The sequence below is a fragment of the Asparagus officinalis genome, chromosome 5, assembly GCF_001876935.1.
Source record: "Asparagus officinalis chromosome 5, Aspof.V1, whole genome shotgun sequence".
Classification (NCBI taxonomy): domain Eukaryota; kingdom Viridiplantae; phylum Streptophyta; class Magnoliopsida; order Asparagales; family Asparagaceae; genus Asparagus; species Asparagus officinalis.
The window spans coordinates 77059160-77080435 of NC_033798.1; positions in this window are offsets into that span (position 1 = coordinate 77059160).

The following is a 21276-nucleotide window of genomic DNA, read 5'->3' on the forward strand; positions in this document are numbered from 1 at the left end:
TGAGTCGTGACGTGACTTTTGAAAGCTTCTGCTTATGAGTAGCTTGTACTATTGCTACAGTTTCTCTACGAAGCTAATCCTCACACAGGTCATACGTGGAAAATCTCTTCAACCAAGATGCCTTTGAAGCGGGTGCAGAGAACAACTCCTTTGTAACAAGGAATCAACACCTCCAAGATCAAAGTTGAGATCCAAAGTATTCCGAAAATTCGTCTCAGTCAACCGCGAACTTTCGGAAACTTTGGAGGGGGTTTTGTAGGTTGTCTAAAAATAACTGCAGATAGCTAATCCCCATCAAACACCAACGATAAAAGTTACAATTTAACGGCTTTCATATTTTAAGGAGCTAAGACGAAGATTATAAGATGACGGTCTTTACAACTCTCTAGCAAAAGAGACTACAAATTGATGGTCTCTTCAAATCAATACGCAGAGCTCACCTCTGCGTCTCAGACTCAAAACGCAGAGGTCCTCCCTATGTTACAACCTCAAAACGTAGAGGTCCTCCCTGCGTTACAACCTCAAAACACAGAGGTCATCCCTGTGTTACAACATTAAAATGCAGAGGTCATGCCCATGTTTCAAAGTCAAAATACAAAGGTTATTCCCAACACTCCAATTAAAAAACGTAGAGTTCGTGGACTCAAAACGTGAAGTTCATCTCTGTGTCCCAACTCTGCGTTTCAGATTTACAACGTTGTGCCAACACGACGTTTTCAGTCAAAAACAGGCCCAACTCTGTGTTTCAAGTTTAAAACGCAGAGTTTGGACCCAGAATGCCCAGACTAGCGTTTGACTTGTTCAAGTACGAACTGAAAGGTTTCAAAACTGTTTTTCTCACGATTTGGGGAGCAATTTAAGGAGGCGGTTACACCTTATTTAACCCCACTTAGGAACGAATTAAGGGGGGCGATTACACCACATTCAGCCCTACTTAGGAGCGAATTAAGGGGGCGGTTACACCCCTTAATCCCCTATAAATAGGAGTAAACTCAACTGAGTTCGGAGCCTTGAGTTTTGGCAGAAAAAAAAGAGATCTTCAGCTGGCTTTTTGGAGGAATTGCTGGAATTTTGGAGATCAAAAGGCTCTCGCTTTTCTGGATCAGAACTCTTGGAGATCGGCATAAGGTTTCTTGGCAGAAGAAGGATCTCGACAATCTTTAGATTCTCAGAGTTGTTCTTGGAGCTTTCATCAATCTTGGCTTATTAACCGAATTTTCAGTTCAAATTAACTCTTTTACAGAGTTCAAACTTGCTCTGAGTTTATAAACTCGTCAAGAGTTATTTTCAAACTTGCCACGCAAGTTATCCTCGACATCAATCAAGAGGAATCAACCACATTCTAGTGAAACATGACGTTCAGATTGTCAACGATAAGCAAACTCGACGCGAGCATTCGAGAAAAGCATCTCATCGCTACCGTGAAGAACCCAGACTTAAACAAAGGAGAGAATTCGCATCAATTCTCTTCTCTTTTGTAATCAGGAAATTCAAACTGTATTCGAGGTTGAGAGAGTTGTAAACATTCTTTCTCTAAATCAGTTATAGGGAATAAAACATTCAATTCTTTCATTTTCTCATTGCAAATTTTTCACCAAACACTTTTGCCAAAAAGTAATCACATTAAACTTTCAGAGTTGAATCCATATACATGTCAATTTTCGTAAACATGCGCTTCTTATAAGAAGCCATTCCTCATCACTAAAATAAGAATTTGTTAGAGAGAAAGTACCGAGTGAATTTTAGTAAAATATGAATTGAATAAGAATCCGTTTGAGAGAAAGTATCCAGTGAATTAAATTAGGTAAGTCGTCTAATGGTGTGAAGATATCAGAATCAATGAATATCATATCGTATCTTATCACATCATATGTACATATATAAACCTTAATGCTCTTCTGTATGATTCCTTTAGTTCGTGCTGATCTGCTCTATGTGGGCCCCACCTCGACCGCGAGCCTCCTGCTTCCTCTCTTTTCACTCTCAGACTCCTTTCAACCTCCCTCTCTCCCCTCAACTCCACCTCTCAATTTCAAATCAACGATCTCATCATCCACCCAATCTATTGCTCTTGGTACAATCCCCTGATCTACTACCAACACAACTTGCACAATCAAATCCCCTGGTTTAAACATACTTTACTATTGCCAACAATAGTTAGTTATTATGGTTTGTCTACTTGCCAAGCTCTGATTGCTCAGCATTCTTACGACGCGAAGAATTTTAAGGGAAGAAAGATTGAGGTGGGTTGAGAAGAAAGAGGTGATGAAGATAAATAGGAGGAGAATGAATAAAGGCATCTTGTGGATCTCGATTGGTTTTTTTTTTTTCCCTTACTTTTTTGTTCGTTTTGGATACTTGGATTTGAAAATTCGAGCAAGAACGAAGATGAGATTTTGAGGGTAGAACGGGTTTGGTTCGGTGGAGACGTGGTTTAATTATTGGGAGTTTTGAGTCATAAGACATTTGAGCTTTGTTTGATCATTACTGATTTGTTTGTGGTGATCGATGGAGGATTTTCGAATAATCGAGACGATCTAATTTAATGGAGAGCTGCGCGGGAGTTGGCGAGTGAGAAATTTTGCAAGCGACGCGCGCAAGATTTTTATTGTTGATGATGAGGTTGCAGAAAATTTTCCATGGCTTGTTCGTGAGCTAAAATCAGTGAATAATGGGCTTTAGATGAAGCGTAAAGCTTTTTGGCTCGCGGTCCACCTGCGAGTCCCCAACTCACAGTGAGGGATACAGGGTCAGTGGCCCACTGCCCCTGTACCCCTCACTACGAGTTGGGTGGCTCGCGGGTGGACCGCGAGCCAAAAAGCAGGACTCTTAGATGAATCATATATATTGGATATTTGACAAGATCCGCTAGACTCCATGTTATCTTATGATAACATGGGTTTTTTTTTTTTTTGTTCTTTTTAGTATTTTTAGACGAGTCTTATAAATTTGACATTTGATAAGAGTTATATGATTTTATGATTAAATCTTCAATATATTATTATTGATAACACCCATCTCTGACTTGTAGCTGTGAGTGTAACGATGTTACTTGCTAATCACATCTTATTATTATTGATAAAACCTCGCCCAGCTGCATATGATTTTGAGGGGTTATCATATGTATGATTAATAAAGGGATTAATTTCCAAACTTTGACAAGACCCCCAACATAGTGGGGCATGTCCCACAACGCCCCCCAATACCTTGTTCCCCTCGCTCAGTGCCTGAAACATTTTGCACTTTTAACCCTCAAAGCTACAAATCGCCTCAGATAATTCCCATAAACTTCTCAACTTTTACCACCCATCTTCCGAAACTCGTGAATTTTGAAGACGGAACTTTTCCGAACATCAACAGGTGGCATGTTTAAGCAAAAAGTACGAGCTCGATTTTGCACTGTCAATTAAAAAAAAAAAAAAAGAGAGCTCGGTTTGCACTCACAAATTCCTTGATCAAGTCGCGATGCCAAGAATAAGCCGTCTAAAATGAAACTGGCACGTGCCTCCTTACTAGTATATACTAGTATAATATAAGAAAGATTTAGAGATTACTGACTCGATCAAGTTATAATGAATCCGGCATATTGAAAAAAAAAAAATCACAGTTCGATGAACTTTTGTGGACTTTATGGATAACTTGAGTACTTTCTAACATCTCGTGATAGTGTATAAATTTCTTGACCTAACATTGTTGGTGTTTTTAAAGCTTATTAAATTGGTATTAAGGGTGAGTAATGTTGAGTTTAAACTGATTAAACTGACCGAACCAACTAGATTTTGATGGTTCGGTTCAGTTTTAGGAAAACTATGGTTACGTCCGATTTTAAAATTTTTAAAACCGAACCCTCAACATAATTATGTATAACTTATGCTCGTTCTATGTTAATAGATAATTTATACTAATACTTTTACATACCCAAATTTTAAATGTTTAATTTTACTTGCAAAGTCGTTGATTAGATAAGTTTTCTCTTTGACTTTTCTCTTCGACGTTGAGATATCAGATGATTGAAAGGGTTGAAGGAGTAATATTCCTGTCTTTTAGCTAAAAATTCTCTAACTTTACATGTCTAAGTCCCAAAGGGAACAAACCTAACCGAATCACACCAAACCAGATTGACTCGGTTCAATTCGGTTTTGAACCTAGCCTTGTTCAATTCCGTTTGACTAAATCAAAAGCGATCGAACAGACCGTTTTCTCATGTTGGAAATTATGGTTAAATCTGAAATTAAACAATGAAGGATGACGTGCTGTTATTTTAAACCTTTTTCAATTAACTACTGTGCGTTTGTGAAACGCTGTGCTTAAAGCAATATTTGGCCTACTCCGATACAAGGATCCCAAGGCCAAACTGCTTCCAGGAACAGCGGTACAATACTCTGGTGTGCACCAACCCGGTAATGTCAAGATCTCCTCGATCTATAAGACCTTTCGGTCAAGGCAAAGATCTCCTCGATATCAGAACCTTTCGGTTCAAAACCTTTCAGTTTAAGAAAAGTTCCTGAGGGCACAAGTTCCTGCAGCAGCAGTACAACAGCAACAACGTCGGGATCGACGTTCGTGTTCCAGCACGCGACGTTCGTATTCCACGCTCGCGAGAGGATTTTTCAACTCTCAACGTTCGTGTTCCACGCTCGCGATAGGATTTCCAGCAGCAACCAAGAGCTGCCCAAGTTCAACTCTCAACGTTCGTGTTCCACGCTCGCGATAGGATTTCCAGCAGCAACCAAGAGCTGCCCAAGGGCGCTATTTATAGGCCTCTAAGGCCAGCTCAAGAGTCACTAGCAATTAATGTGACCGTTACAATTCTTAATGACAATTAAGATTGTAACATCAATGCATTAAATTGCTCCTAATGCTGTTATAACTGCTGCATGCATTAACTCCTGAATACGAGGCAATCAACGGACGCGTTGCTACGAAACGCGAGGGTCACATCTCAACAAATCAGACGAACCTCGTTTGACAAACGAACGTCGTCAAACAGGCGAACCTCGTCGAACGAGCGAACATAGTCAAACAGGCGAACCTCGTATGACATACGAACCTCGTCGATCGAGTGAACCTCGTCAAACAGGCGAACCTCGTATGACAGACGAACCTCGTCAATAAGCGAACCTCATCGAATGAACGAACATCGTCAAACAGGCGAACCTCGTATGACAGATGAACCTCGTCGAACAAGCGAACATTGTCAAACTACGAAAACGCTAGGGCCACCCTCGTGCGAATACGTAGCTCGTCCGCATACTGCGAAGCAGCCTGCGAGGCAACCTTCATGGCAGCCAACGTGAAACCAAAGTGCAAAGTGCGCCTAACAAAGCGCCACTTAGCGCCTCAGCCCGATTAGCCCCGATCCCCGGCGCATTGGCTCACGGCCCACGGTCCACTAGAACTTATGAGGAATTAATTCAAATAAAACACTTCTCGGTTACCAAAACATAAACTTTCCACTAGGCTACTAAGCATTTATGAAAAGTACTTGTAGTTAATATATATATAGTTTGAAAACTCATTTTGGAAAGCAGTTTTGACCAAAAAATCCAACAATCCCCCACAAGTTTTTAAACTATTGTCGTGTAACAATGTCGTTGTTTCAATCGTTGTGCATAAGGTAGATGTCGCAAGGACTTGAATCCCCCTTAGACCAACTGAATAGAAGATAGATGCATGGTGTCGCAGAGACTTGAACCAGCACATGTCTAAAATCCAGCGATCACACAAGATCAAACTCATCCGTGGTAGTTTTCACTTTGAACCACACTTGCCTTTGCCTTTGCACATTTATGACCCTGTGCTAGTCCTAGTTTCTGCTAGGGCTGTAGGTATCTTTCCACAAGACACCATAGGAGACGGCCAAATCTCCACCCAGGCATAGGTGAGTTCTTTAGGCATGTTTCCTATCAAACATCCCGCATCCGAAATGCTTTAAACTCATTAAGGCTTAAAAGCCACCCTCTCTCATGATAGGATTTTAGGTGAGTCCTTTAGGCGTGTTTCCTATCTAACACCCCTCATCCGAAATACTTTGGACCCATTAAGGCTTAACAGCCAGCCCCTTTACATGATAGGATTATCGGTGAGTCCTTTAGGCATGTTACCTATCTAACATCCCGCATCCGAAATACTTTGGACTCATTAAGGCTTAAGAGCCAACTTCTCTACATGATAGGATTTCACTTGTAAATCTTACTTGACTTTTGAACCAATCATCTTGTCATTAGTAGCGTAAGCTTTGAACTAATAACTTGACAAAATGGTAAGTATTTGTAAGACTCACCAAACTTTGCAAACTAATAATTGGATGAACATGGTAAGTATTTGTAAGACTCACAAAACTTTGAGACCCATTGCAGCAGACGTCCTTTCGACTATGTCCTTTTTCAGACCTTTAGTCAAAGGATCAGCCACATTCTCTGAAGACCGAACGTCAATCACCGAGATGACTCCTTGGCAAATGAGTTCTCTCAAATAGCCATGCTTCAGACGAATGGTCCGCTTCTTTCCATTGAACAATGAGTTCGCTGTCACAGCACCCGTTGCCTGATTATCACAATAGATTATAATTGCTACTTGCAATTCAGTCAATGGAAGGTCTCGGAGAATACAACTGAGCCACTTAGCTTCATCTTCTGTAGCACAGAGTGCAAAGAACTCAGATTCCATCGATGACTGTGCAATCATAGTTTGCTTCTTAGATTTCCACGAGACGGCAGCTCCACCCATGGTGAAGACAAAACCTCCAGTAGATCTGCACTCATCTGGTTCTGAGCACCAGCTCGCATCTGAATAGCCTTCGATTATAGCCGGATATCCAGTGTAGAATAGGCCCAGACCTGTAGTTCCTTTCAAGTATCTCATCAATCTCTGGACAACATCCCAGTGAAGCTTTCCAGGATTACTTGTGAACCTACTAAGCATTCCTATAGCAAATGCTATATCTGGCCTTGTGCAGCTCATCGCGTACACAAGACTTCCAATTATCTTTGAGTACTTTAGCTGCTCTACTAGTCTTCCAGTGTTCGATCGAAGCTTCTTGTTGTAATCATACGACACTGACAGTTCTGGCAGGTCGTAGTAGCCATACTTTCTTAGCATGCTCTCAACATAATGAGATTGGGACAATCCAATACCCTCTTCAGAGTATATGATTTTGATTCCGAGAATCACGTCCGCATATCCAAGGTCCTTCATTCTGAACTGAGTTGATAGAAATTTCTTGGTAGATATTACTATCTCTAAATCACTCCCGACGATGAGCATATCATCCACATAGAGGCAGATAACCACCGTCTTCCCTTCAGCGACCTTGATGTATAGACACTTATCAGACTCACTGACTTGATACCCATTATTGCGAACAACCCCATCGAACTTCTCATGCCAGAGTTTCGGTGCCTGTTTAAGTCCATATAGAGACTTAATAAGCTTACAAACTTTACCAGCTGGAGCATCAAGTCCTTTTGGTTTCTCCATGTAGATCTCTTCTGTGAGGTCTCCATTGAGAAAGATAGTATTCACATCCATCTGATGTATGACGAACCTTTTTATCACCGCCCATGCGATAAGCACTCTGATGGTAGTGATCCTGCAAACTGGTACATAGATGTCAAAGAAATCTATTCCTTCTCTCTGAGAGAATCCTTTCGCCACCAGTCTTGCTTTATACTTCTCAATAGTACCATCAGGACGAAGGTTTTTCTTGAAGATCCACTTGCAACTGATAGGCCTAGCACCTTCAGGTACATCCACCAGCTCCCATGTGTGATTTTGGATCAATGAATCCATCGTATCATCTATAGCTTCTTTCCACAGAAGAACATCTATTGACTACATTGCTTCTTAGAAAGTCTGTGGATCTCCTTCCACATTATAAGTGATGAAATCATTTCCAAAATCTTTCTGTCTTCTGACACGCTTGGAAGATGGTTCAGTAATTCCTTCATCACTGACATTTTTAGTTTCTCGCGAAACTGGCTCCTCTGGTGCGTCTGACATACTAGCATTCTTTGCTATATCTTTGAACAATAATCCTTTATCTTTGATAAACTTATCCTCAAAGAATTCTGCATCCCGAGCTTCAATGATGGAGTTGGTTCCAAGATCAAGGAACCTGCAAGCATCACTATCTTTAGCAAAGCCAATAAACACACATCTGTTTGCCTTTGGTCCGAGCTTAGGCCTTCTGATATCTGGAACTCGAACATATGTGAGACACCTCCACACTTTGAGACTATCCAAAGGATCTGGATATCCTAACCATAACTGATGAGGAGTATTATCAGTTTTGGAATAGGGTACTCTGTTCAAAATCCAGCTTGCCATCAGCAAAGCCTCTCCCCAATAGCATGTAGGTAGATCGGATGTGATTAGCATCGAATTCACCATTTCGGTCAATGTGTGATTCTTCCTTTATGCAATTCCATTAGATTGCAGAGAATACAGAGCAGTGGTTTCAGCAATGATTTCATGTTCCTTGAAATATGCCTCCGACTCCTTAGATCGGTACTCTCCTCCTCTGTCACTCCTGAGTCTTTTCACCTGAAGTCCAATCTGCTTCTCCACTCGAGTCCGAAACTCGACAAATTTGCTGAATGCTTTATCTTTAGATTTTAGCAGGTAGACGTGGCAGAAGCAAGAATGGTCATTAATGAAAGTGATGAAGTGCTTCATGCCGCCTCGAGTGACGAAGCTCTTGAAATCACAAGTATCTGAGTGAATCAGATCCAATAGGTTGGTGCTCCTTGTGACACTTGAAAATAGCTTCCTAGTCAGCTTCGCTTGCGCACATACTTCATACTTATCAGGTTTGTTACCCCCACATTTCGAAAGTAATCCTAACTTCTCCATGCTAGACAGCTTTCTATAATTTACATGTCCTATCCTATTATGCCATAATACAGAGGAGTAAGCAGAAGAGGATACTTCATTTACAACTGAGTTGGGTACAATAGTACTGATCTTATACATGCCATCAGTACGATATGCATTACCAAAATATATTTTCTTAAAAGATAACACAGCCTTTCCTCCTTGGAAATCCAGCCTCATACCAACGTCACACAGTAGGCTTCCAGAGACTAAGTTTTTGGCAATTGATGGAACATGTTTTACATCCTTCAATGTGAAAATCTTCCCTGAAGAAAGAATCAGTACCACAGTCCCAGTTCCAAGAACAGGAACAATAGAACGATCAGCCATTGATACGTTCTCTTTGGCAGCAACATAGGAAGTGAACAAATCTTTGTTGGAACAGACATGACAGGTAGCACCTGTATCTAACCACCAACCAGAGACTTTGCTGGGAGTTGTCACCTGAAAGAGCATAGCCACACAATTATCAATTTGATTAACATTGTGTGTTGTTCCTTGGCAAAATGCCCTTGCTTCCCACAGTTGAAGCATTTGCCGCTCTTCTTGAAATCTTTCTTCTGTACATTCAGGTTCTTCGGATTATGATTCTTCTTTTTGTTAAAAGATTTCTTTTTCTTAGAAGAATTGGTTCCCTTCTTAGAGTTAGTTGCCACCATGTTAGCAGACGCTCATTCTTTGTGCAGGTTCGAATCTCGTCCTCTATCCGAATAAACCTCTTCAAATCAGACAGAGTCACCTGTCTTTTCCTTCTTCGAATGTTCGTGGAGAACGACATCCAAGATGGAGGAAGCTTGTTGACAATTGCACCAGAAATGAATGTTTGACAAAGACTGATCTTTTCATCCTTCAGCTTCATAACAAGTTTTTCGAGTTCTTTAACTTGAGGCAAAACCTCAGGGTCATCTTCAAACTTGAAGTCCAGAAATTTATCAATGAGGTGAGACTTGGAAAGCTTCTCCTCATCCTTGTATTGCTCCTCCAACGCATTCTAGATTTCCTTTGCAGATGGCTTGTTGGTGTAAGCATCTGCCAGATGATCAGCCAGACAATTAAGGAGATAACTCCTGCAGAAATGATCATCTTTTTCCCAAGAGGCTTCAGACTCTGAGTCTTCTTCAAAGTCGGGTTTCTCCTCAGAAACCACATAGTAGATTTTTAGGAGTTGCATCCTAAAAATCACTTTTCGACGTCATGCGTTGAAATTAGATCCATCAAAATTTTCTAACTTGAGACAGTCCACTCCAAGAGTCCTCGCAGGATCCATTAGTAGATCAAAAATATTGCTTTAAGATTGTTAGAAATTATGGTTAAATCTAGAATTAAACAGTGAAGGATGACGTGTTGTTATTTTAAATTTTTTTTAATTAACTGCTATGCGTTTGTGAAATGCTGTGCTTAAAACAATATTTGGCTTACTCCGGTGCAAGGATCCTAAGGCCAAACTGCTTTCAGGAACAGCAGTACAGTACTCTGGTGTGCACCAACCCAGTAATGTCAAGATCTCCTCAATCTATAAGACCTTTCGGTCAAGGCAAAGATCTCCTCGATCTCAGAACCTTTCGGTTCAAAACCTTTCAGTTTAAGAAAAGTTCCTGAGGGCACAAGTTCCTGCAGCAACAGTACAACAACAACAACGTCGGGATCGATGTTCGTGTTTCAGCATGTGACGTTCGTGTTCCACGCTCGCGAGAGGATTTCAACTCTCAACGTTCGTGTTCCACGCTCGCAATAGGATTTCCAGTAGCAACCAAGAGCTACCCAAGGACGCTATTTATAGGCCTCTAAGGCTAGCTCAAGAGTCACTAGCAATTAATGTGACCGTTACAATTCTTAATGACAGTTAAGATTGTAACATCAATGCATTAAATTGCTCCTAATGCTGTTGTAACTGTTGCATGCATTAACTCCTAAATATGAGGCAATCAATGGACGCGTTGCTATGAAACGTGAGGGTCACATCTCAACAAATCAGACGAACCTCGTTTGACAAACGAACGTCGCCAAACAGGCGAACCTCGTCGAACGAGCGAACATAGTCAAACAGGCAAACCTCGTATGACATACGAACCTCGTCGATCGAGCGAACCTCGTCAAACAGGCGGACCTCGTATGACAGACGAACCTCGTCAACAAGCGAACCTCATCGAACGAACGAACATCGTCAAACAGGCGAACCTCGTATGACAGATGAACCTTGTCGAACAAGCGAACATTGTCAAACTACGAAAACGCTAGGGCCACCCTCGTGCGAATACGTAGCTCGTCCGCATACTGCGAAGCAGCCTGCGAGGCAACCTTCGTGGCGCCAAACAACGCCACCTCGCTCCAATGCCTCCGTTTGAAGTGTAAAGTGCGCCTAACAAAGCGTCACTTAGCGCCTCAGCCCGATTAACCCTGATCCCCGGCCCATTGGCCCACGGCCCACTAGAACTTATGAGGGATTAATTCAAATAAAACACTTCTCGGCTTGCCGTTGGCAAGCCTCGAACAAGGGACCTTTTGAAACACCAAAACATAAACTTTCCACTATGCTACTAAGCATTTATGAAAAATACTTGTAGTTAATATATTTATAGTTTGAAAACTCATTTTGGAAAGCAGTTTTGACCAAAAAATCCAACATCTCACCACCCTCCACCCAATTGGTATCAATAGGTTTACCAATACCATTCACCACTATCATTTTCATCTTATGAAACTTTGAGCTATAGTTGCAGATATCAACACAAATATAGGATGCTTCTAAAAGAAGCTTTCTATGCTTTGCAACTCTTTATCTACTATGTTTTTTATCAGGAAGTTGGGATTCTAAGGGGGGGTTAGTCATCTAGAACTTAAAACTGGAACTGAGATAATTTGTGGGATAAGTTTTTAAGGTGTTAGTCACATAGAACTAGGAAATGAGATATTTTTTTATAGTGTTAGTCAAGTAGAACTTTTGTAGAACTAGAACTGTATTATTTTTTTGGTGCGTTAGTCAAGTAGAATTCTACTAGAATTAGAATTGGGATAATTGGTCATAATTATCCCATAAATTATACTACCTATATATATAACCATAAGTTCTCCTCTCTCAAATTATCCCACACATTGGAAAGAATACAATTGGGAAAAAAAAAGTGAAACGTCGCCTCCCTCCCTCTTGGTTAAAATTTCTCTGCCATGAAGTCAATCATCCGTTCATTTTTCTGCTTTTACTTTGTTTTTGTGATGATTAGATCTTTTATTATTATCTTCAAGATGTATTACTTTATTGATAGCTTTTTGATGTTTAAATTACTTTATTATTATTTGTTTGATCTAAGTTTTCTCTCCACAATAGTGGTTTAGGTTAAGAATATAGTGTTGGTGGGTTAGTGCTAAAGATATGCGGGCTATTTATGTTTTTTTTATAAGTTAGAAAGCAACTTTACGATCACTATGATGATTAAATGTTGAATGGTTAATGGTGATATCTATTATTATTAAATCGGCTCAGTAAATTGATTGGGATATTTATAGTTCATCTGTCGATCATCTGTTTAGCGGCCACGGATGATTCCTGTGTACATTTCATTTATTTGCTGATTTGGTTTCAGCGATCATGATGAGATTGGTCCAAAGGGTTAATGGCTGAAAAATGCTTATTTTTCTTTCTTTATAATGTTATGAGATTTGAACTTCGACATTTATGATCCTCCACTAGAAGCTCCACGAAATGTTGCTGATGCAGACGATGACTCCGATAAAAAAGACGAGTTACAGACTCAACGAACAGCTATAGGAGTTTGGAGAAATTCTATGGCAGATACCATGTGGGATGATAGAAGCCATGTGGGATGATGGAAGTCGAGTCACTCTAGGGATTTAGATTTTTATTTATTTGTAAATTATTTTATTATTTGAGATGAATAGTGATGCTTTATTGCATTATATTTTATAGTTATCACTAGAATTTGCTTATCAATATTATATTATTTTTAATATACAATTATTAACAATAGTAATTTATACCCACCATTACCTCCACCAAATTATCCTACCAAATTATACAACTTCATAATATTATCCATCATTATCCCACCAAATTATCCTACCAAATTATCCCACTTTAAGAATTAATCATCATTGTTCCACTAAATTATCCTAGTGTCAAAAAATTATCCCACTTTACCAATTATCCCGGTTCTACTTAAAAAGTTCTAGGTGACTAACCCCCCCTAAGAAAATTTTCAAATATTACTTGCGCAAATCGAAGAATTGTATACGGTTCCTTTTAGTATAATTCAACAAACTTTATCATTTTACGCTCCCAAGAACTGTATATATGCACAGTTACTAATTAATTATCCAATTTAAATAACTGATTGGACTAAGGAATAATTTGACCAGAATCAGTAGGTATAAGCTAAAAAGTAAAGATAAATAAGATGGTTTTATTGCGTTTAATGGTTTAAAACTTCGCGGGTTGGTTAAGGTATCAAAAACTATGATTTTTATTAATATTATAATTAAACAGTGTCATCATGAAGTAGATTGGATTCCAACTCTACTGATAATCTGGTTTGCAATAATACGCTATCATAATTTTGAAATATTTAGCTTGAATCCTTAGACTAAAGAATCGTTAAAGTATTTGGGATGCAAAGAACATAATCTCACAACATAAATTAGAAGTTACGTGTCTAAGAACTATGGCATTTTTGTGGAAAAGAGAAGGAAAAGGAGGCCATAGATGGTAAGGGAAACGAATGACCTAAGCCCAAAATTTTAGGTGTAGAAATTATTTTGCACATGAAAGCTAAGAATGTAGGAGTCCCTTTGGATGGAAGTTAGAGGTCCAACTTAACTCTTCTCATCAATGAGCTCAACGACTTTTGGAGTGAGAAGAAAAAGCTAAATGCTTAGTTCGGATTTGGATCACTAAGAGTAGCAAATTATCGACCACCCCCTACCCTCCCAAAAAAAATGGTTTGTTTCTTGCGAAACCCCTTTGGAATTTGTTTTCCACACTAAATTACCTAACTTTTCCCGTGAAGCACCTAATTTATCCCACGAAACATATAGTTTTCTTTTCTCTTTGAACTTTTCAAGAGCAGAACTCCCGATACTTTGACGCAGACGTAGAAACGGAGAGGCCGATCGGATATCGTTCCGATGCCGACGAGCCCTAACAATAACAGGTAATTCACGAGCTTGAATCCACAAGTCAGAAGTTTCTCAACCTTGAGAAAGAAAACAATAGAGAAAGATTCTCTTGATTGAATAATTGAAAAGTTAATTCTTCGATTTACAAAAGGAACTAATATTTATAGCCAACTAAGCCTATCCTAACCCTAATCAAAAAAGAAAGTCTGAATTTAAAAGGAAATAACAAAAAAAAAAAGAATCTTTACTAATCTGCTGTTCGAGTCGACACGAGGCATGTCGATTAGCACCGCCTTTCGTGTCGACTGGATATGTCGTCTCGTTTCATTCGAGTTGACACGAGGCATGTCGATTAGTATCGCCTTTCGTGTCGGCTGGACATGTCGTCTCGTCCTGTTGGCTCGAATTGTCTACTCCTCTCATCTGGATTGAGTCGAGTTGAGAACTCGTCTCGTCCGCTGATGTCGTCCCGTCCACTGACGTTTTCTCGTCCGCCTGTTCCTTCGTCTCATCCATTACTTGATCTCGTCTCGTCTCGTCTCCATAAATTGATTTTGTCTCATCCATTACTTGATCTCCTGCATCAGTCCCTCCTTCTTCGGAAGAACTCATCCTCGAGGTATCAGTTGAATACAACTCAATTGAAGGATGATAATCAGAAAGGTCATCCACGTTAAATGGCTTCGACATAGCCACTCCGTCTGGAAGATCCACTAGATATACATTGCCATTGATCTTTTTGAGAATCTTGAACGGTCCACATCATTTCGGCTTAAGCTTGCTATATGTTCCAACCGGCATCCTTTCCTTCCACAGGTACACTATCACCATATCTCCTTCATTGAACACCTTGAGTCGCCTCCTCTTGTCCACTCGCGCCTTGAATTTTGCATTGGTTTTCTCAAGTTTTGCGCACACTTCCTCTTGAATGTTGAGAGCATTCTCCGCCATAGAACTTGCTGCTTCGCTAAACTTGCCACTTGTTGGTAGTTTAACCAAGTCTTGAAGATGATGATGTGTCTTCTTGTAAACAATAGAAAAAGGAGACATACTTGTGGAACTATGAATAGTCATGTTGTAGGCGAACTCAGCTTGAGGTATAGCTTGATCCCATATTTTTGGCTTCTCTCCACATATGCATCCAATCAAATTTCCCAAAGTTCGATTGACCACTTCCGTATGACCATCCGTTTGAGGGTGGGTTGTACTAGAATACTTCAATGAAGTGTCAAACCGTCGCCATAAAGTAGTCCAAAAAGTCGCCAAGAACTTAGTATCCCTATCCGAAACAATCGAACTACGAATACAATGTAGTCGAACCACTTCCTAAAAAAATAGTCGTGCAACATGTGGTGTGTCCGATGTCTTGCGGCATGGAATAAAGTGAGCCATTTTAGAAAAGCGATTCACTACCACAAAGACTGAATCCACGCCTTTTTGTGTTCGCGGAAGTCCCAACACAAAATCCATACTCAAATATTCCCATATATCCTTTGGTACAGATAAAGGAGTATACATACCTATATTCTGTACTTGCCCCTTTGCATCTTGGCACACTTGACAACTCCTCACAAGTGTTGCCACATTCTTCCTCAAACTTGGCCAATAGTATCTCTCCTCAAGACTCAAAACAGTCTTATCTCGTCTAAAATGTCCTCCAAGACCACCACCATGAAAGTCTCGAATTACTTTCTCTCTCAATGATGTCCTTGGAATACAAAGTCGATTCCCCTTAAATATAAAGTCGTCCATGATAACATAGTCTCATGTGGGTTGTCTTGTCAAACACTTGGCCTAAATCTCCTGAAAGTCTTCATCATCAACATAAAGGTCCTTCAAACTGTCAAAAGCAATAACTTCACCTTGCAATACGCTCAACAAGGATATCCGCCGACTCAAAGTATCGGGTACCTTATTGTCGACTTCTGATTTATGTCGCAAAGTAAAATTAAACTGCTCAAAATACGAAGCCTAACGTCCATGCATTTTGTTGATATGCTTCTAATTTTTGAAGTGTTAAAGAGATTGATGATCGGAGTAAATTACGAAGTCGTTAGCAATAAGATAACTCCCCCAAGTCTTCAAAGAACGATAAACATCATATAATTCCTGCTTATAATTACTCCACTTCTACTGAGCTTCATTCAACTTCTCGCTCAAGAAAACAATGGGGCGCTTCTCTTGAGAGAGGACTGCTCCAATACCTACACCACATGCATCACACTCAAGCTCAAAGAGTTTGTTGAAATCCGAAAATGCCAATATAGGTGAAGTAGTAATCTTCTACTTGATAAGGGCAAAGGCTACATTTGCTTCATTAGTCCACTCGAACATACCCTTCTTCTTCAAGCAATTCGTCATGGGAGCAACTATAGAACTAAAGTTGCGAATGAAACGCCTATAGAAGATGCTAAGCCATGAAAGCTTCTTACGTCTGTAGCACTTTTTGGAGTCGGCCAATCCTTGATTGCCTTGACTTTATCTTCGTCGACCTGAATGCCTTGCGAGCTCACCACAAATCCCAAGAATACAAGTTGAGTCGTCAAGAACATACACTTCTTAAGGTTGATGTAAAGCTCATTCTCCTTTAGCACTTGGAAGACCTCTCGAAGATACAACATATGTTCCTGCTCATCCTGACTATATATGAGAATGTCATCAAAATAGACCACTACAAACCTTCCCAAGAAAGGCTTTAGAATTTGGTTCATCAAACGCATAAAGGTGCTTGGAGCGTTCGACAACCTAAAAGGCATCACTAACCATTCATAGAGTCCCTCACTACTCTTGAATGCGGTCTTCCACTCGTCGCCGGGTCAGATTCGGGTCTGATGATATCCACTCCTCAAGTCAACCTTCGAAAAGATGCTCGCGCCCCCCAACTGATCTAACATGTCGTCTAGCCGAGGGATTGCAAACCTGTAGCAAATTGTAATCTTGTTAATGGCCCTACTATCCACACACATCCGCAAACTTTCATCCTTTTTTAGTGTCAACAGTGTTGTAACTGCGTATGGACTCATATTCTCTTGGATATGGCCTTTCTTAATAAGGTCCTCAATGGTGTTCTGTAAAACCTTCTTTTCCTGCAGATTCATGCGATAATGTGGAAGGTTAGGAAGTACTAACCCCGGAATGAAATTAATATGGTGCTGAATATCCCTCATAGGAGGAAGACCCTCTGGCAGCTCTTCAGGAATCAATACTTCAAACTCCTTAAGAAGCGACTTCATCTTCCCTTGGACCTCAATGGGTGTCTTTACTTCCTCCTTCATAACTAAGGCAAACCTTTGCTTTAACTCCTTTGACTCGATCAGAAACTCACCCTTGTTACATAGAGATATACGTTTGGACTTTTGATCCTTGGGGTTCTTTGGAGAGGGTGGAATAGGTGGTAGGATGATCTTCTTATTCATTCATTCAAAAGAGTACTCGTTCTTCTTACCGTAATGCTTAGCATCAACATCATACTACCACAGCCGCCCTAACAAGACGTGGCACACATTTATATCCACAACATCACAAGTAACAGAGTCATTATAAGTCTTTTCCAGTGATAATGGCACGCGACACAACTCGGTCACCTTCACGGAGGGACCCTTCTTAATCCATCCTATGGTATAAGGCACATGCTTTGTCTCTGTCAGTAGTTTCAAGTGATCCATTAAGGTCTTTGACACAATATTCTCACAGCTTCCATTGTCAATGATAAGGGTGCACACCTTGTTGTTGATTGAACACCTAGAAAAGAAATTTTGATGCCATTGTGATGAGTCTGGTGTCTTCTAAGCGCACAGAAGTCGTTAAACAACACATGACACATTGTCGCCCTCAACCTTGGCAACCTCTTCCTCGTACTCTTCTTCAGATGTTGTGTGCCCATCCTCAGCTTCTTCATAATCCCAAGATTGACTTTCTGCCGCTGCGGGCACTCGTTGGACTTATGCCCTCATTGGAGACATCGGAAACACTTCCCTATGGTTGACTTAGCATACTGATTTGATTGAGTCGTCTAGGGCAATGGTTGATTTGTCGACCGCTCTGATCATGGAGGATTAGACTGATCAGTCGTTATTGGCCCTGCCGACTCACCTCTCACCTTCTCGGTCGAACTTTCCTGATCGGTTCACCTGAAAGGTGGTGTCTTTGAGGCTAATCTTTCCGCCTTTAGAGCCATATCATGGGTCCATAGAGTACACATTGTGGATGGTCATCTTCTCTTGAATCGAATACTTCAAACCACCAATATATTTAGTTGCGAGTTGTTCCTTGCTCATAAACAAATCGTAACGAGAAGTAAGATGGAAGAACTCTTCGGTATAGGTGCTTACTGATCCGACTCCTTGATGGCATTGCTTGAACTGGTTGTAGAGGATTTGTTGATAGTTGAGTGGTAGAAATCTTGCCCATAGTAGCTGCTTCATGTGACACTAAACCCGCACCAGTTGCTTGCCTTGTCGTCTCCTAGTGTTTTGAGTTTGATCTCACCATACCACAGCTCCTCCTTTGAGACGATATGCTACAAACTTTACCTGGTTTTCTTCGGGCACATTAGTCATCTCAAAGAACTTCTCCACTTTGTAGAGCCAATCCAAGAAAGCCTCTATGTCTAGATTTCCTCCGAAGGAAGAAAGCTCTACATTCATCTGATAGTCTTGGCCCTGATGATATCGGCCTTGTCGGTGGTAGTTGTGACAAGGGTTGTAGCCTCTACCCTGACCTCTACCAAAAGGTCGATCTCCTTCCTCTTCACTCCAAACATTATCATATCATGGCCCTTCAAATTGGTGACCATAGTCCGTTTTGTCGTCACTGTAATCATCATGGTGAAGGGTTTGATTAGGAAGTCATCGAAGGAGTGGAGGGGGTTGATATTAAGGAGGTTGATGCGGAGGGGGTTAATATAGAGGGGGTTGGTTTGGACGTGGTTGATTTGGCGGGGAATGAACTGGAAGGGGTTGATGATTATACGAGGGTGGATGTCGAGGTTGCCTAACTCCGGGTCCGCCTAGGTGAAGACCGCCGACGAAATTATTCTCGTTGGTAAGGTGAAGGGTAAGTCCTTCAATGACTTGTTAAAGGTTCTGAAGAGACGCCTCCAACATGCCAAATCTCACATCCATAGAATCCATCCTCACAGAAAGATCCTATAGAGAAAGTTTCTTCTCACCGTCACCTTCTATTGTCGAGGATGTTGAAGCCGAAGCTCTGATACCACTTGATGCAGACGTAGAAACGAGAAGGCCAATCGGATATTGTTCCAATGCCGACGAGCCCTGATAATAATAGGTAATTCACGAGCTTGAATCCACAAGCCAGAAGTTTCTCAAACTTGAGAAAGAAAATAATGGAGAAAAATTCTCTTGATTGAATAATTAAAAAGTTAATTCTTCGATTTACAAAAGGAACTAATATTTATAGTCAACTAAGTCTATCCTAGCCCTAATAAAAAAAGTCTAAATTTAAAAGAAAATAACAAAAAAAACGAATCTTTCCTAATCTGCTGTTCGAGCCGACATGAGGCGTGTCGATTAGCATCGCCTTTCGTGTCGACTGGAGATGTCATCTCATTTTGTTCGAGTCGACACGAGGCGTGTCGATTAGTACCACCTTTCGTGTCGACTGGACATGTCGTCTCGTCCTGTCGCCTCGAATCGTATAGTCATCTCATCTGGCTTGTGTCGAGTTGAGAACTCGTCTCGTCCGCTGATGTCGTCCCATCCGCTGACGTCGTCTCGTTCGCCTGTTCCTTCATTTCATCCATTACTTGATCTCGTCTCGTCTCGTCCATTAATTGATTTCATCTCGTCCATTACTTGATCTCCTGCATCATACTTTCTTTCTCATGTTTATAAAAATTAAAATCTTATATATTCTCTACTAAATTTTACTTCTAACATTAGAAAATTACGAAAATTCAAATAAAAATTTCAAGATGATTTCCTTGTCCAAACCCATCAAATTTAAGGGACATTATTATGGTCTGTAGGCGTCTAAAAATGTCTATAGGTATCCACATGAAACTTAAAATAAAGAGTGGACGAGTCAAGAAGGTTCATGCTAATCAGCTCGTGCGCGTCGGTCAACACGCGCGCGTCAATCAGTTCGTGTGTGTCGGTCAACACGCGCGCGTCAATCAGCTCACACACGTCAACCAGCTCGCGCGTGTCGGTCAACATGCGCGCATCAATCAACGCGTGCATGTCAAACAACGCGTGCAGCCCTAATTAGTCGACGCGTTTGACGGTCAGTCCCACAACGAAGCGTACAAGTCAACGAGTCGACCAAGGTAGCGAAAAGTACAAGTCCCGGAAAGAAAAAAACAAAAAGAGAAGAACTCAGCGGAGGCGACGGACCCGCGCCAGCGCGTAACGGCACAGGCCGACCCACGCAAGAGCGGGTCAGACCTTGCTGACCCGCGCCCCCCGCGAGTCAGCAGAGTCTGTCGCGCTGTTTTGATCCCCGGATGCGTTTTTGACGGTTTTAAAGTGATTTTCGTAGGATTTATCTATTCCAGGGGTTCCCAACTGACTTGATATCATCCACAAACGTGATTAGGGTGTTGTTAACTGAAGATAAGGCTAAATCACTCATTCTCATCCAAATAACCGCACCCGAGGCCTATAAATATCAGCCCAAGACCTCCATTTTGCAGGGCAGAATTATTATCAAGAGGGCGAGGTGCTGCCGGATCAAGGAGTCAAAGGAGCACGAATTTCAGAGGAGACTAACTGATCTTGGCGAAGTTCTTCAGCATAAAGAGGGAGTGTTTAAGAGATCTGAAGCCCCGTCCATCGTTCCTCGAGATTAGGCTTTGCCTTAATCTCGAGAAGAGTTACTGATTTCGCTTTGTCGATCTCAGAGCTTCAAGCGAATACTTCCTTGGTGAAGTAGGAGCTCTGTCAATTTTATGTCAACCGGATCTGATCAGAATATGGTCCACGGATATCGATGTCCCTGGCATAGGCAAAGATCCCACGTAAAATAATAGGCGATAAACACCTGTTGCGTGTTGTTTGAAAGAGAGTTGTAATCTATTTTTATTGATTGAAAGTCTTATAAAAAGGCTATCTTTATTTTGAATTTATTGTAACGCCCAAAGTTATAATGAATTCGGCAAGGAAAATAATTTTCTACCCAAACACGCTGGCGACCACAGTGGGAGCCGACAGCCTTTCTGCGAAGGCTGACGTGTCGCAACCTCGGATCCAGATCCCAGTTGAAGAAAAGGTCAAGTACGAGTTCGACCAACAGAAGTACGAGGAGTATCTG